This window comes from Notolepis coatsorum (assembly GCF_963971535.1).
Source record: "Notolepis coatsorum genome assembly, chromosome: 4".
NCBI classification, from domain to species: Eukaryota; Metazoa; Chordata; class Actinopteri; order Aulopiformes; family Paralepididae; genus Notolepis; species Notolepis coatsorum.
The window spans coordinates 173827020-173842330 of record NC_140168.1 but is presented as its reverse complement, the minus strand read 5'-3'; positions in this window follow the sequence as shown (position 1 = coordinate 173842330).

Below are 15311 nucleotides of genomic sequence, written 5' to 3'. Positions count from 1 at the left end.
ATGCCCTCTATTTGCGCCAGGCTAGTTGGTCTGTGTCTTTGAATGGCTTTCTTTAAGTCCCACCAGAGATGTTCAATCGGATTTAAATCTGGGCTTTGACTTGGCCAGGGGAGCACTGTCCATTGTCGTGATTGGAACCAAGCTCTGGTCGATTTCGATGTGTGCTTTGGGTCGTTGTCCTGTTGGAATGTCCAGCACCCCCCCATGTTGAGTTTTGAAAGAGAGGGCAACACATTACATGCAAGAATATCTTGATATTGTATACTGTTCATAATGCCATTAACTTTAGCTATATTGCCGGTGCCAAAAGCAGAGAAGCAGGCCCAAAACATCACAGAACCACCACCATGTTTTACTTTAGGCAAACAGTTGATTTCATCAAAGGCGGTATTGCATTTACGCCACACATAACGACAGTTCATGGGTCCAAACAGTTGGACCTGTGCCTCGTCACTCCATAAAACAGACCTCCAGTAATTGTGTGTCTTCATCAGATTGTCCTTGGCGTATTTCAGACGCAACAGTTTGTGTTTCTTTGTCAACAAAGGAGTTTTTCGTGCAGTACGACCATGATATCCATATTTGTACAATACCCGCCTCACAGTACTGACTGAAACGTGGACATCGGTGGCATCCAATGCTTGCTGTAGGTCTTTTGCAGTAAGCCGTGGGTCCCTCACCACCAGCCATTTGATGAATCGTATGGCCCTCGGGGTCAGCTTTGCTTTCCGTCCACGTCCAGCCAAGTTTTCGACCGTACCATGTGCATTAAACTTTTCAATGATACTCCTAATAGTCGACCTCGGAACAGTCAGCAGCTTAGAAATAGTTTTATAACCATTGCCGTTCTGATATAGCTTCACTATCTCTCCTCTGAACTTTACTGAGTATTCCGCTTTTTTTACCATCTTCACCACCATGGAGACTTCCGTATTGTCAGATTCACACCCAGGTGATTGGTTAATAAAAGACATGGCATGCTTCAAGCTGGGCACACCCTCTGACAAACACACACCCCCTAACCATAACAGTAACGCAGGCTGCAGCGTTCCACCAGAAGATGGCGGTCGACGAATTTTCATAGCTGTGTGGTGGTCGGTGTATTGGCAAATTCTGTCTAAAAAACTGTATGGATTGACTCTGGCCTCATTAGGTGTCTGGGGCAGGCTCCCTGCAACATTTCACCTGTGGGTTGTATTCTGGAAAATGTCCCCAAACAGCCATGGAACCACACACACACACGGATTGCTATACAGCCAAATGGTCGAATATTTTTGGTTGCCAGTGTATGCTATCCCGGGCCAAGTGTGATCCGTCGGGGGGCGATGCAGCCACACATGCCGGGCATAATTTGTTAGAATGAAATGGGACCAGCAGTGGAGCAGACATGCGACATGGCTGACCCATAGCTGGGGCTCGAACCTGGGGTTCGATTAGCGCGTGTGGTGGGTGTGTGGTGGGTGTGTGGTGGTCGGTGTATTGGCAAATTCTGTCTAAAAAACTGTATGAATTGACTCTGGCCTCATTAGGTGTCTGGGGCAGGCTCCCTGCAACATTTCACCTGTGTGTTGTATTCTGGAAAATGTCCCCAAACAGCCATGGAACCACACACACACACGGATTGCTATACAGCCAAATGGTCGAATATTTTTGGTTGCCAGTGTATGCTATCCCGGGCCAAGTGTGATCCGTCGGGGGGCGATGCAGCCACACATGCCGGGCATAATTTGTTAGAATGAAATGGGACCAGCAGTGGAGCAGACATGCGACATGGCTGACCCATAGCTGGGGCTCGAACCTGGGGTTCGATTAGCGCGTGTGGTGGGTGTGTGGTGGTCGGTGTATTGGCAAATTCTGTCCAAAAAACTGTATGAATTGACTCTGGCCTCATTAGGTGTCTGGGGCAGGCTCCCTGCAACATTTCACCTGTGTGTTGTATTCTGGAAAATGTCCCCAAACAGCCATGGAACCACACACACACACGGATTGCTATACAGCCAAATGGTCGAATATTTTTGGTTGCCAGTGTATGCTATCCCGGGCCAAGTGTGATCCGTCGGGGGGCGATGCAGCCACACATGCCGGGCATAATTTGTTAGAATGAAATGGGACCAGCACTGGGGCAGACATGCCACATGGCTGACCCATAGCTGGGGCTCGAACCTGGGGTTCGATTAGCGCGTGTGCTGGATGTGTGTGTTGTGTATTTTGGCAATTTTGTGTGAGGCTGCAGCGTTCCACCAGAAGATGGCGGTCGATGAATTTTCATAGCTGTGTGGTGGTCGGTGTATTGGCAAATTCTGTCTAAAAAACTGTATGGATTGACTCTGGCCTCATTAGGTGTCTGGGGCAGGCTCCCTGCAACATTTCACCTGTGTGTTGTATTCTGGAAAATGTCCCCAAACAGCCATTGAACCACACACACACACGGATTGCTATACAGCCAAATGGTCGAATATTTTTGGTTGCCACTGTATATCTTCCTGTACATTATCCATTTACTGTATATTTTTGGACTGTATGTTTTAGGATGTATATCTTTCACTGTGTATTCTTATTCTTTGGAATACCTAAATGTTTATTGTGAGCGATCTGTGGTGCTGAAAGTGAATTTCCCTCAGGATTAATAAAGTACTTCTATGTGTAGAATTATGTGTCATTGAAAAAGGAACTATTTTCAATTGTGTCCAATGAGAAACAAATGATTTCCAGATAGACTGTGTCCTCCACAAGTCCAAACTAATGGCAATTGTTTCTTGCCATCTATATGCTGGCTTTTGTCGGCATGTTATTTCGCTTACGGCCATACCAACCTGAACACGCCCTGATTGGAGATTGAGAGCAGCTGAGTTGAGTGTGTGCAGTGAGAGAGAAGCAGTGTTTTTGAGAGTGGAGAGTTACACAGAAATTAAGTATCTAGTTATCCATGGTAAGTGAATTTATTGTTTTTTTCTACTTTGTTAATTGTGTTCGTTTCCCCCCGGCAGCTTTGTGCTGTTTGGGGGAAATTAAATTGTTTGTGTGCCGAGAGGTTTTCTTTCGGTAAGTCAATTGTAAACGGACAGATATAATGGATGTTGACAGACTGAATGGCGGACGGCTTCCCAGGCAAACAGACATAAGAACGGAATTGATATATGAGAAAAAACTCACTGTGGAGATAGATATAGAGGGTGATGAACGGGTAACAATGATGGAGATGTTGAGGGCGATAAGAGCACAGTGTGGGGTGGTGATGGGCTGCAGGTATAAGACGCCAAAGAAGTATGAGATCACGTTAAAGAGTCTGGAAATAAAGACAAAAGTCATGGATGGAATAAAAGTCAAAAACAACCGCTTAATGGCGCGTGAGATAGTAGATGATGAGATGATAGTGTCTTTTCTGTCACTACCAGTTTATATTACCGATGCTGAAATCATGGACAAATTGGTTCAGTGGGGAGTAAGGGCAATTTCGCCGATAAAAAGAAAAATGTGGCAAGGGACAGATGTGGCGGATGGAACGAGATACATGAAGGTGAAGTTTACAGACACTGTGAAATCATTGCCGTACTCAGTGAAGTTCGAGACGCTGCAGGGCACGGATCACTTCCGAGTAATACACGATAAGCAGCTGCGCGTGTGTCAGTTGTGTGTTCGGCCAGGTCATGTGCTACGGGACTGTCCGGACTTTAGATGCTATAAATGCAAAAAGCAGGGTCATTATGCACGCGAATGTAAGGAAAGGGAGAAATGTCGCGTGTGTCCCGAGGATGGAGAATGCAGGTGCGGCTTCGCGAAAGGTGGCTGGGCGAGACGTGGAGAGGACGCTGAGACTGGTGGGACAGATGGAGCCACGGAGACGGAGAGAGGAGGGGCGGAGGACGAGAATGGAGAGAAGGAGAACGGAGAGAAGGAGAACGGAGAGAAGGAGAACGGAGAGAAGGAGGACAGCGATACGGGAGAGCCAATGCAGACCACTGAGGGAGGTCGAGAGGAGGAGGAGGAGGAGGCGGAGTTGCTGGACGGGACGGGAGACAGTCGGGAGCTGACGGCGAAGCAGAGGGAGAGGGAGAGTGGAGAGGAGATCGTGTTCGATGTCTTCGAAAGCCTGCAGAGAGCGATTGCTGAGATCCCCACTCCGACAACATCTGGGCAGGGTGAGAGCGATGAGGAGGTGCCGGGAGGTGTGGAGAGGAGAGTAAGCGGCGTGGTGGTGGCAGATGGAGTGAGAGGCGCGGCAGCAGCTGAAGGGACAGCAGAGCGGAGAGGAAGCGGCGTGGTGGTGGCAGACGGTGCGGGTGCGGCGGAGCAGAAGGAGAGCGGTGCGGCGGAGGCGGCGCGGAGAGGCATCGACGCAGAGCTGTCAGGGCTGGAGGAGAGACAGCAGAGGGGTGACGGCGAGCAGCGGACAGAATGGCGGAGCGACGAGGGAAATTCAGACGGGAGTGGAGGAACAGCAGAATGGCAGACTGTTTTACCGGCGGGGCAGAAGAGAAGCGGGAGAGGCGGTCAGGCGGCGGAGATGCGCGGAAGGAGCGTCGGCTGCGAGATCAATGACAGCCTTGATGGCTCTGTATCGGGGGGGCAGAAGGGCACGGAGGGGGAACCTGGTTCGGGAGTGGCTCAGGGACTCGAGGGAAAAGAAAAAAGAGAAAAAAGGGCTGAGCCACAGGCGAACCAGGGGAATACCTCTGATGCACCTGGGGGCAGTGAAGAGAAGAGACCTACAGAGTTGGAGATTGAAGGAGAGAAGCAGGTGATGGAGCTGGCGGCATCATCTGAAATCCCAGACACAGATGATTCACTGTCGGGTGAGTCAAGCTGTGACAGTGAAATGGATATAAGTAGGGAGGCAATAAACCTTTTGAAAAGAAAAACAAAAGACGCACCTAAAGGGGGGAAAAAAGGGAGGAAAGGGAGAAAAAGATGATAATGGTGTATATAATAAACCTCATCACATTTGCTGTCATGTGTTCTACAATTACAGTTACTTCTATTAATATAAATGGGTTAAGAAATGCAAAGAAAATAGAGCAATTTTTTCAAACATACAATACAGATATAATATTACTTCAGGAGACATGGTGGACAGCGGATGTGATGGGGGAGGTCAGAAAATGCTGGGAGGGGGAAATATTCTCCAGCAATGGCAATGAAAGGTCTTGTGGGGTGGCGGTGTTAATTAAAAGGGATGCTGTGGCTAATATAAAAGAGGTGTATGTTGATACGGAGGGGAGGGTGGTAATAATTGAATGTGAATATGATGGCATGGTATATAAAATATTCAGCATTTATGCCCCAAATGGTGAGAGAGAGAGGAGGGTTTTCTTTCAAAGACTCAAGGGGAAAATAAATGGTGATTGTATCATTATAGGGGATTTCAATACCATATGTACACGGCTTGATACAACAAGCAAGGTTTTGAAATTTGACACATCACGGAACGAGTTGTTTCAGATCATAGATGAGAAAGATTTAGTGGATATATGGAGGCAGGGTAATGCAGGGAAGATAGGTTTTTCTAGAAAACAGGTCGTTTTAGGTGAGTTAAGGCAGAGTAGGATAGATTTTTGTTTGGTTGTTAGGAATGTGGAAAAATATATCATGGATATAGATTATGTTTTTGGGTTTTTGTCAGACCATGCAGCGATTACTTTTAGAATAGGGTATGAAGTGCAGATGAGGGGGGGAGGAATATGGTGTTTAAAGGAATCGTTATTAAAGGAAGCGGAGTATAGAAAGAGAGTTTTAGACTTAGTTGATGCAGAGAAGGAAATGTCATTATTTGAGGATAGCATAGGAGAGTGGTGGGTGGGAGTAAAAGAAAGGATAAAAAGGATTAGTATTAGATATAGCAAGATGAGGAATTATAAGTTGAAAAAAGAGGAGTGGAAATTAAAAGAAAGTTTAGAGATAGAGGAGACAAAAATTCAAAATGATACAGAATATAGTACAGACAGATATGTGGAGTTAGAGGCTAGATGGAAGGAGAGAGAGAGAAGAAAGTGTGCTGGTGCAATAGTAAGGAGTAGGGCTAAGTATTTTTTTGAGGGAGAAAGATGCACTTCTTTTTTTCTAGGGATGGAAAAAAATAGGCAGAGGAGAACGCATATAAAGGAGCTGGTAAATGGAGAAGGAGAAAAGGTGGAAGACTTAGTGGGGATTTTGGAGACTGTAGAAGAGTATTATAGAAAGTTGTTTAAGAGTGAGGGTGTGGATGAAGGGTGTATGAATGAGGTACTGATGGCAGTAAAACCAGTTTTGGAGGAGGGGAGTAGGGAAATGTGTGATAGTGATATTACAGAGTGTGAGGTGAAAGAGGCAATTGGTGGTCTGCAGGCTAACAAAAGTCCTGGTCTCGATGGGCTGCCGGGAGAGTTTTACAGGACTTTTGTTGGTCTGCTGGCCCCAATCCTACTGAAAGTATATAGAGAGATGGAGAGAAAAGGAGAGTGCACAGAGGACATGACAAAAGGAGTACTTACAATACTATATAAAAATAGAGGTGATACAAATAATCTAGATAATTTTAGGCCCCTGAGTCTGTTAAATAATGATTATAAAGTATTAACGAAAATTCTGGCCAATAGAGTGAAAAGGGTTGTAGGGGATATTGTGGCACCTACACAGGCTTACAGTATTCCAGGTAGAGATGTCACAGAAACAATACGTTCCATAAAAGATGCATTAAGTCATGTGAAAAAGAATGGTGAAAATGGTGTTTTTTTGACTGTGGACCTGAACAAGGCATTTGATAGAGTGGAGCATGGTTTCCTATTGAAGGTTTTGGAGAAATTTGGTTTTGGGGGGAGGCTTAGAAGGTGGGTGGATTTAATTTATAAGGGGGCAAAGAGTTGTGTTAAGGTAAATGGCTACCTAACAGACTGTTTCCCATTGGAGCGGTCTGTTCGTCAGGGATGTCCTTTTTCGGCCTTGTTGTATGCAATTTCGGCAGAGCCCCTCGCAGCCTATGTTAAAAGCAAAGGAGCAATAAAAGCAATACAGTTACCATATGGCAAGGAAAGTCTAATCCACCAATATGCAGATGACACAACATTCACTGTCAGAGATATACAAAGTGTAAATACAATTATGGAATGTATAAATGTGTATGGTAAAGCCTCAGGGGCAAAGGTCAACCTGGAGAAGAGCGAATTGTTATGTATGGGTAAGATTAATGTAAATGAATGTGTTTTTCCTTTGGAAAAAGCAGAAGAGCACATCAAAGTTCTGGGCATATGGGTGGGACTAGACGAGAAAAGAGAGAGGGATATAACATGGGGTGGGATAGTAAACAAAATAAAACAAATGTTAAATTTCTGGAAACAAAGAAGATTAAGGCTAAAAGGTAAAGTAATAGTTGTTAACAGTTTGTTAATGTCTAAAATGATGTATGCGATGGGTGTCTTAGACATGCCGGAAGCAATAGAAAATCAAATAAATAGGATAGTGGCAGATTTCCTGTGGCAGGGGAAGCCGTCAAAAATTGCATATAAAGTGTTGATTGGTAAGAGTAGAGAGGGAGGCCTTAATTTGTGTGATGTAAAGTTGAGAAAACAAGCAGCAAGAGTAAGAGCAGTTCAGAAGTATTTATATGACCCTATAGAACACGGCTGGAAATGCTTTTTTAAACAAAGTATTGAAGCAGTGGGAAAATGTGGGAATAATGGATTATTTATGGCTTTAAAGCCTTCATTAACAGAGGGTATTCCTGAATTTTACAGGGAAATGTTGCAGGCTTGGGCTGTGTATCTGCCTAATGTGATGTATAAATGTAATACATTGGAGATGGTATTGGATCAGCCAATCTTTTTGAATCCTAAAATTAGGAAAAACGGGACAGAATTATACAACAGGACTTTTTTCAGAGCGGGAATGTTGCAGATAAAAGATTATGTGTATGAATATGTGCCGGGTTTTCTTCCAGCACAGGCGATATATGACACTGTGCTGGAGGAGGATGACGAGTACAGGTTCATCACTGCACAAAATAATTATGAAAGGATTAAGGAATGTATACAGGAGGAGTGGAAGGTTTTAATAATGTCACAGTGTGTTGGAAAGGAGAGGAGTGCAGAGCGGCCAGAGATGAAGGTGAACGTAGGAAAAGAGGAGAAGCTATTTAAGTGTGTTACCAGTAGAGATATATATAATGTACTGGTGAGGAAAACAAGACGAGTGCCTGCATCTGAACAGGTGTGGGAGAGGGTCTTTCCAGGTCTGGAGGGTGGGTCTGTGTGGGAGACTTTAGGAGTGAAACATAATAGTATTGGATGTGAATATGATGATTTCATGCTTAGGCATAATAGGATATATACAAAGGTTGTATTAAATAAGATTGATAAAACAGTGGATAAAAAATGTGATGTGTGTAAAAAATGTGATGAAACCTTTTCTCATCTGTTCCTAGAGTGCGAGGGTCTGCAGGCATTTCATGAGAGGTTGAGGGAGGGCATCAAGGTGAATTGGGAGGTTGAAAAGGATGACACAAATTGGAGGGTGTACTTTCTGTTTGGGGAGAAGAAGGGACAAATGGAACAGAAAAACCTTGTCAATTTCATATTAAGCCATGCCAGGCATGCCATTAGGTATAGAAGGAGGGTGGCATACTATGAGAAGAGAGTGGTAAATGTATGGTCTGTGTTTAACAGTGTGGTCAAAAAGGACATTTGTATGGCACATAAATATTTGAAGGAGGAGGAGTTTGACAGGTGGTTTGTGGAGGCCGGAAAGTGCATACAGGTGGATAATGGGAAAACTGTGTTTGGTTTTGGATAGAGGGCTATTATTTGGGTGGGATAAAGGGAGGGTTTGGTTAATGTTGAGTTGTGTTGGATTATATAGGTACAGTATGGATTTGGTTTTGATTGTTTTATGTGTTGGTTGATTTAGGGAAGTAAAACAGTGGGTGGTTTATGTTGGGCAACATGATCATTGGTGAATATTCGGTTTTGTTTATTGTGTTTATGATTGTTTTTATTTTAAGGAGAATATTGCCTTGATTTGAAGAATGACTATGTTATTCGACTGTGATAATGTGTCAAATTGATATTTTTGATAATAAAAAGATTTAAAAAAAAACACGCCCGATCTCGTCCGATCTCGGAAGCTAAGCAGGTTCGGGCCTGGTTAGTACTTGGATGGGAGACCGCCTGGGAATACCAGGTGCAGTAAGCATTTTGCACAGCAAGGAGGTGCTACTGATCCCTCATACAACACCCCAAGTCTTTCAACTAGCTTTTGCACATTTGAGTAGTACACTACCTACAAACACTCATTCAAACAGCTTGAAAGTAAGTAACATGCCTAGGTCCTAAAGCTAATTTGTTTTTTTATTTTAAACAATATTTGTATTGGGTTTTACAGTACACAAGTCAGGTTTTCATTGCCATCAATTATTTGACTTGACAAAGGCCACAGGCCGAAACGTTGTGTTATAGTATATTTAATGTATATATTCATTATGACGTTAGATCATTCTTGGTATAAAAGTAGTGATGCACGATATATCTGCCGATATATCGTCGACACACTTCTTACATGTTTTGGCCTTAAATATTTTTTAAATATCAGTCATTTCTGAAAATAAGTTACAAAAGTAAAAAAATTATGCGTTTTGGAAAATAGCTCTTTATTTGATTATCATAAAAAAGTGTTTTCTATACAGAGATATCAACATCGGTAAATATCGGTATCGGCCAGAACAGCAATATTAATATCGGTTATCGGTATCGGCCACAATTTTCACATCGGTGCATCACTATATAAAAGGCATCCATTATAGATCCAGTATAACAGTATGGAGTAGGGATGCACCGATCCGATATTGATATCGGATATCGGCCCCGAAAATAGCTAGATCGGGTATCGGAGACACTTTAAATATATATATTTTTATTGTTTTTTATATGTTTATATTTAATTTAATAATAAATAACAATTCAGTACATTTATATCTATGTCAAGCCTGATGTTGCCTTGCACAAAAGAATGATCCCAGTCTCTTCCACACAGTGAGGCATACAGTTTATTAATTGAACAATGGGTATCGGATCGGTACTCGGTATCGGCCGATACCCAAAGCCCAGGTATATCGGTATCAGTATCGGGACTGAAAGAGTCTGATCGGTGCATCCCTATAGTATGGAGTACCTGGCTAATGAATGTCCCGGGCTCATCCTGAACACAGCCCAGGTGGAACCCGAACCCGGTCTCCTCTCGGTCCAGGACACAGAATCGGGGACAGGGGAGGGAGACGTCCTCTCTGCCTCCGTGTCCGTTCTGGTCGTCCAGGCGGCGGGACACGGTCTTTACCCCGTCGTCCTTCTTTGGCAGGTAGACCTCATGGAACAACAGTGGAGATATGCCCAGCTATACAAGAGGAAGACAGGCGATCAGAGATGAGTTAGACATGTCCTGTTACTTAAACTACTACAGTAGGTAGAGATGTAATGTTATATAATATATTAGACATGTAATGTTATAATACTACAGTATGTTAGAGATGTAATGTTATACAATATATTAGAGATGTAATGTTATAAACGGGGCTACCGTGGACAGGGTGAGCAGCTTCAAGTACCTGGGGGTCCACATCTCAGAGGACCTGACATGGACAACACACATAGACGATAGCGGCATGGTGGTGTAGTGGTTAACACTGTCGCCTCACAGCAAGAAGGTCCAGGGTTTGATTCCCGCTTGGGGACCAGGTTTCCATGATGCCAGTTACCCAGGTGGGGTATCTCCCGGGCCTTTCTGTGTGGAGTTTGCATGTTTGCATGTGCTCGCAAGGGTTTCCCCCCGATATGATAAACCCAATGGAAAAACATGCACAACAACAGATCGCTAACGCTGTGGCGTCCTTGACGAAGACGGACAGGAGCACTTGGATTGGTCCCCTGGCGCGGCTCACGTTGACGCCCGTCTGCTCCCGGCTGCCCTTGGGGGGGAAGGACGATGGGATGGGTTAATCGCAGATACGAATTGCGTGCATGCATCGCATGTGTGCCGATTGATGACCTCTGAGCAGGTCCTAAATTATTATTATTAGACTCAGTCGTAAAGAAGGTGAAGCAGCGCCTCTACCACCTGAGACAGTTAAGGAAGTATGTATGTATATACACTCTTTTTCTGGACACTTTTTGTAGCACAAACAGTACTGTATTTGCAAATCTGGTATGTCATAAATGTATAGATGTAGCAGTACTGTCTATCTGTATGTCGTGTATGTCATATATGTTATGATGAATTGAAAATGGGGGACCCTGATGTAAACAAGACGAAAGTCTTTCTCTGGTCTGTGTATTGTTGAGCTGTACTGTACTGTACTCATTCTGCAATCTGTTAATAAACTTTTCAATCAATCAATCAATGGGTACAGTACAGTACAGCTCAATACACAATTGTTAAGGGGATGCAGCCCAGAGAAATACCTTCGTCTTGTTTACAGGGTCCCCCATTTTCAATTCATTCATCAGTCTTTCTCAGGTCTGCATCCTCTTAACAATTGTATGTATTGAGCTGTACTGTACTGTACCCATTCTGCAATCTGTTAATAAACTTTTCAATCAATCAATCAATCAATCAATCAATCAATCAATCTTGTACGAGGTGTTGCACCGCCACTCGGGACAATAAAACGGACCGGTCGCGAAGTCACTCCAGAAACTTGCAGAAACGATGCTTGCACTTCAACGTGATCGGGTCCCGATATGCATAACTACACAAAGGACAAGCCGCAGGGGTGTCAAAAGATGCCCCCATTTTGTCTACGTCTGTTCAGTGTTTATTATTATTATTTTTTGGTTCCTTTCCGCCGCTCCAAATCACGTGACCCAAATCAGCCAATGCCCGCAGTGCAACACTCCAATTCAGCCATTGGGTGGGACGGTCACGTGACCCAAATCAGCCAATGCCCGCAGTGCAACACTCCAATTCAGCCATTGGGTGGGACGGTCACGTGACCCAAATCAGCCAATGGAAGCGAGTGTCCTCAGCCCGCGGTATCCTCAGCCCGCCGTATCCTCAGCCCGCTGGAGACGTGGTTCTGCAGGTGGAAGCATCTCGCTCCACCACCAAATAATAGGCCACACCCACTTCATCAACTAATTTAATTGGACACAGGTTTGTTTAATTTATAAAAAGGAATGTCCAAAAAGAGTGTTATAGAATTTTGTATGTGCTATTGGCTGTCTGTGTTCTTTTTGGAACTGATGAAAATCCGCCTATAGAGGAAAATAACAAACAGTCAAAAAATATAAAAAGCTGCTCCTATGGAAAGTCTATCATATTTTAATTAACTTATATTGACCCTATGAACACTTTAAAATAGGTAAGGTTTTGCCGCCTTTTCGGTACCGATATCTCGTCCGGCCCAAGGACTAATATGCGTTTTTTACTTTCCTGAAAGTCCTCCATTGATTTTGACGAGAGCTCAGCTCAACGACAATTTTCATAGCACCACGACATTGTGTCGCACTGTACAGCCTTGTAGGCTAATGTTTTACAATTCTTTTATCCAATTTGTATGGATTAATTTAGGAGTGAAATGCGAATGAAGGGTTGAAATCACTACTCACAACGTTGCTCCCAGATATTATTTTTCACTCGCAACGGCCAAATTAATAGGCAATTTGCGATCATCTCGTCGCAGTGTACAGCCCTGGAAACATTAGAGCTGCTACGTCAGCCATCAAATGTTACAGCTAACACTAGTTGCGTTAATCAAAGATGGTCTTTGAACAGTGGCTAGTTAGCTGCAATATTTGGTAGCAAATGCAAACTCCAAAGTTTTGGAAGCTAATGTTAGCACTAAAAGCAAGAGGATGTGTTTGCTGTGGATTGTGGAGCACTGGGCGACCTCATTAATGGGGCACCATACTTACTTCAGTGCCCCAAGCAGACAGTCCGCTCTCCCTGCAGGCAGCAGACAATGGCATTCTTAGCGACGGCCAGTGGGAAAAGCTGATTCAGTCAATTATGGACCAAATTCCAGTTAATGTAGCCGAGGCACAGAAAAGCCCCCCCCCCCCCCAAATACCAACAGCAGTGGAAACAAGAGATGGTGGGATGATGTCACAATTTACCAGCTCTGGTGTAGAACCAGTTCTCATCATTAGGGGCCAGCTCCTTGTGTTTAGCCAGCTTGACCAGGTCCACCCAGTCTGGCACCTTCAGCTTTCCTGACCTGGTGACAGAAGAAATGTATCATAACAGGAGGCCCTGTGGAATATGCTTTTTTTATATTCTTTTAATAGTGTGACTGTCACACCCCTTGGAGGAAATTAATTAAGTCAACTCACTTTTTCAGGAAGGCCGCCAGGGCACGAACAAACTCCTGTTGGTTCACATCTTTCACTGTGACGCCTGGCATCTGGACACATGCAACAGAACGTTACATTTTAAATAGGGATTAACAAAAGTATTTGACCTCTAGACTAACGTACAAGTGTCTTCTCAATACAAGTATATTCGATTTAGTTACACAGGATATTGGCAGCAGGTCACAGCATAATTTAAGCTGCAGTTGCCATATCTGACATTGAAAATGGGGGACCCTGATGTAAACAAGACGCAAGTCTTTCTCTGGTCTGCATCCCCTTAACAAGAGTGTGTATTGAGCTGTACTGTATTGTACCCATTCTGCAATCTGTTAATAAAGTTTTCAATCAATCAATGACATGGTGTGAGCGACACATATTCCCCAATCCCCATTCATAAAGCCTGGGACTAACGTTGTTAGCTAAACATGGGCTAAATAAGATAACTGTGAGGGTACACTTGCAAGATCTCCCATTAGGTTGCGTAGCCACTTGGTCGTTATTCCCATATATATCTATGGTTATTCCTACCGGCGAGATATGCGACAGTAATGTTACACAGCCCACAGACTGGGGCTTACGTTAGCATACGCTAACATGATATCCTAGCTTTGAGACTAGCGCGGTTAATACCATGAACATAAACAATCTGAGGCTAAATAAAACAGCCTATGATGGCCACAACAATGCGCAGATTTTAATAAAATAGTGACAGTATTCCTAATTGTACACTATTCTACATAAGAGCAGCTAGCTAGCAGGCCTCAACGCGGTAGCATGGAGGCAGCCATCACTGAAATGACCGTAGTGCGCGTGCAACATGTAAGATCTAACCATTTTTTATAGAAATACAAGCACGTACACTCGTATGAACCAACTACACATGCCATTACATATATAGTAGTCAACCCGGTTACGTTTCGAGAGGGGATTGTAATGGGCTTGGCCACATTTTATTAAAATAACAGAGAGACATTTACCTTGCTTGTGGACAGCGAAGGGGAACCAGGGTGGAAGTGGAACGGGGTTTCCAACCCGTGTTAAAACGGGCGACTCTCGTGCGATTACGCGAGACGTCCGCGTTGCCCCCTCCCTCTCAGCACCACTCATTGATTGATTGATTGATTGAAAAGTTTATTAACAGATTGCAGAATGGGTACACAGTACAACTCAATACACACAATTGTTAAGGGGATGCAGACCAGAGAAAGACTTTCATCTTGTTTACATCAGGGTCCCCCATTTTCAATTCATCATAACATAATATGACATACATTTTTTTATTTTACCTTTATTTTACCAGGTAGTCACTTGAGATCAAAGATCTCTTTTTCGAGCAAGACCTGGCCAAAATGGCAGCAAAACAAAAACAAACATACAAATACACAAAACACAGACAGAGACATAAAAGGCAAAGTGGGGCAAGGGAATACATTTGAGCTGCAGCTAAATAGATTGAATGGGATTGGGGGGAGATTGGATTTATGACATACCAGATTTACAAATACAGTACTGTTTGTGGTACAAAAATAGTTAAAAAAAAAAAAGAAAAAGAAGACAGTATATCCATTTGACGAAGAGACTGTACATTGTAGTTGGTGGGGTGGGGGGGGGGTTGGGTAGGTGGGGTGGGGGAGGCGGACTGTACATTGTAGGTGGTTGGGTGGGGCGGGGGGTGGGTAGGCATGGGGGGGGGGTAACTGTACATTGGATTATCGACGAAACCTTACTAGGTCCAAGAAGAGGGTCTTGTGTATTACTGGGTTAGGACATTTACTGGAGGGGGTTGGGTTAGGATATTTACAGGGGCCAGTTTCGAAATGCAGTCTCCCGTAGGTGCTCCTTGAGAGTGGTTTTAAAAGTGGGTAGTGATTCACATTCCTTTACAGCTGTGGGTAGGGCGTCCCAGATTGATGTGGCATAATTGCGAAACGTGTTTAGTCCCTTGTTGTGTGTGAATGAATGGGGGATGCATTAATAGGTCTCTGCAAAGCCAGACAGTATTGT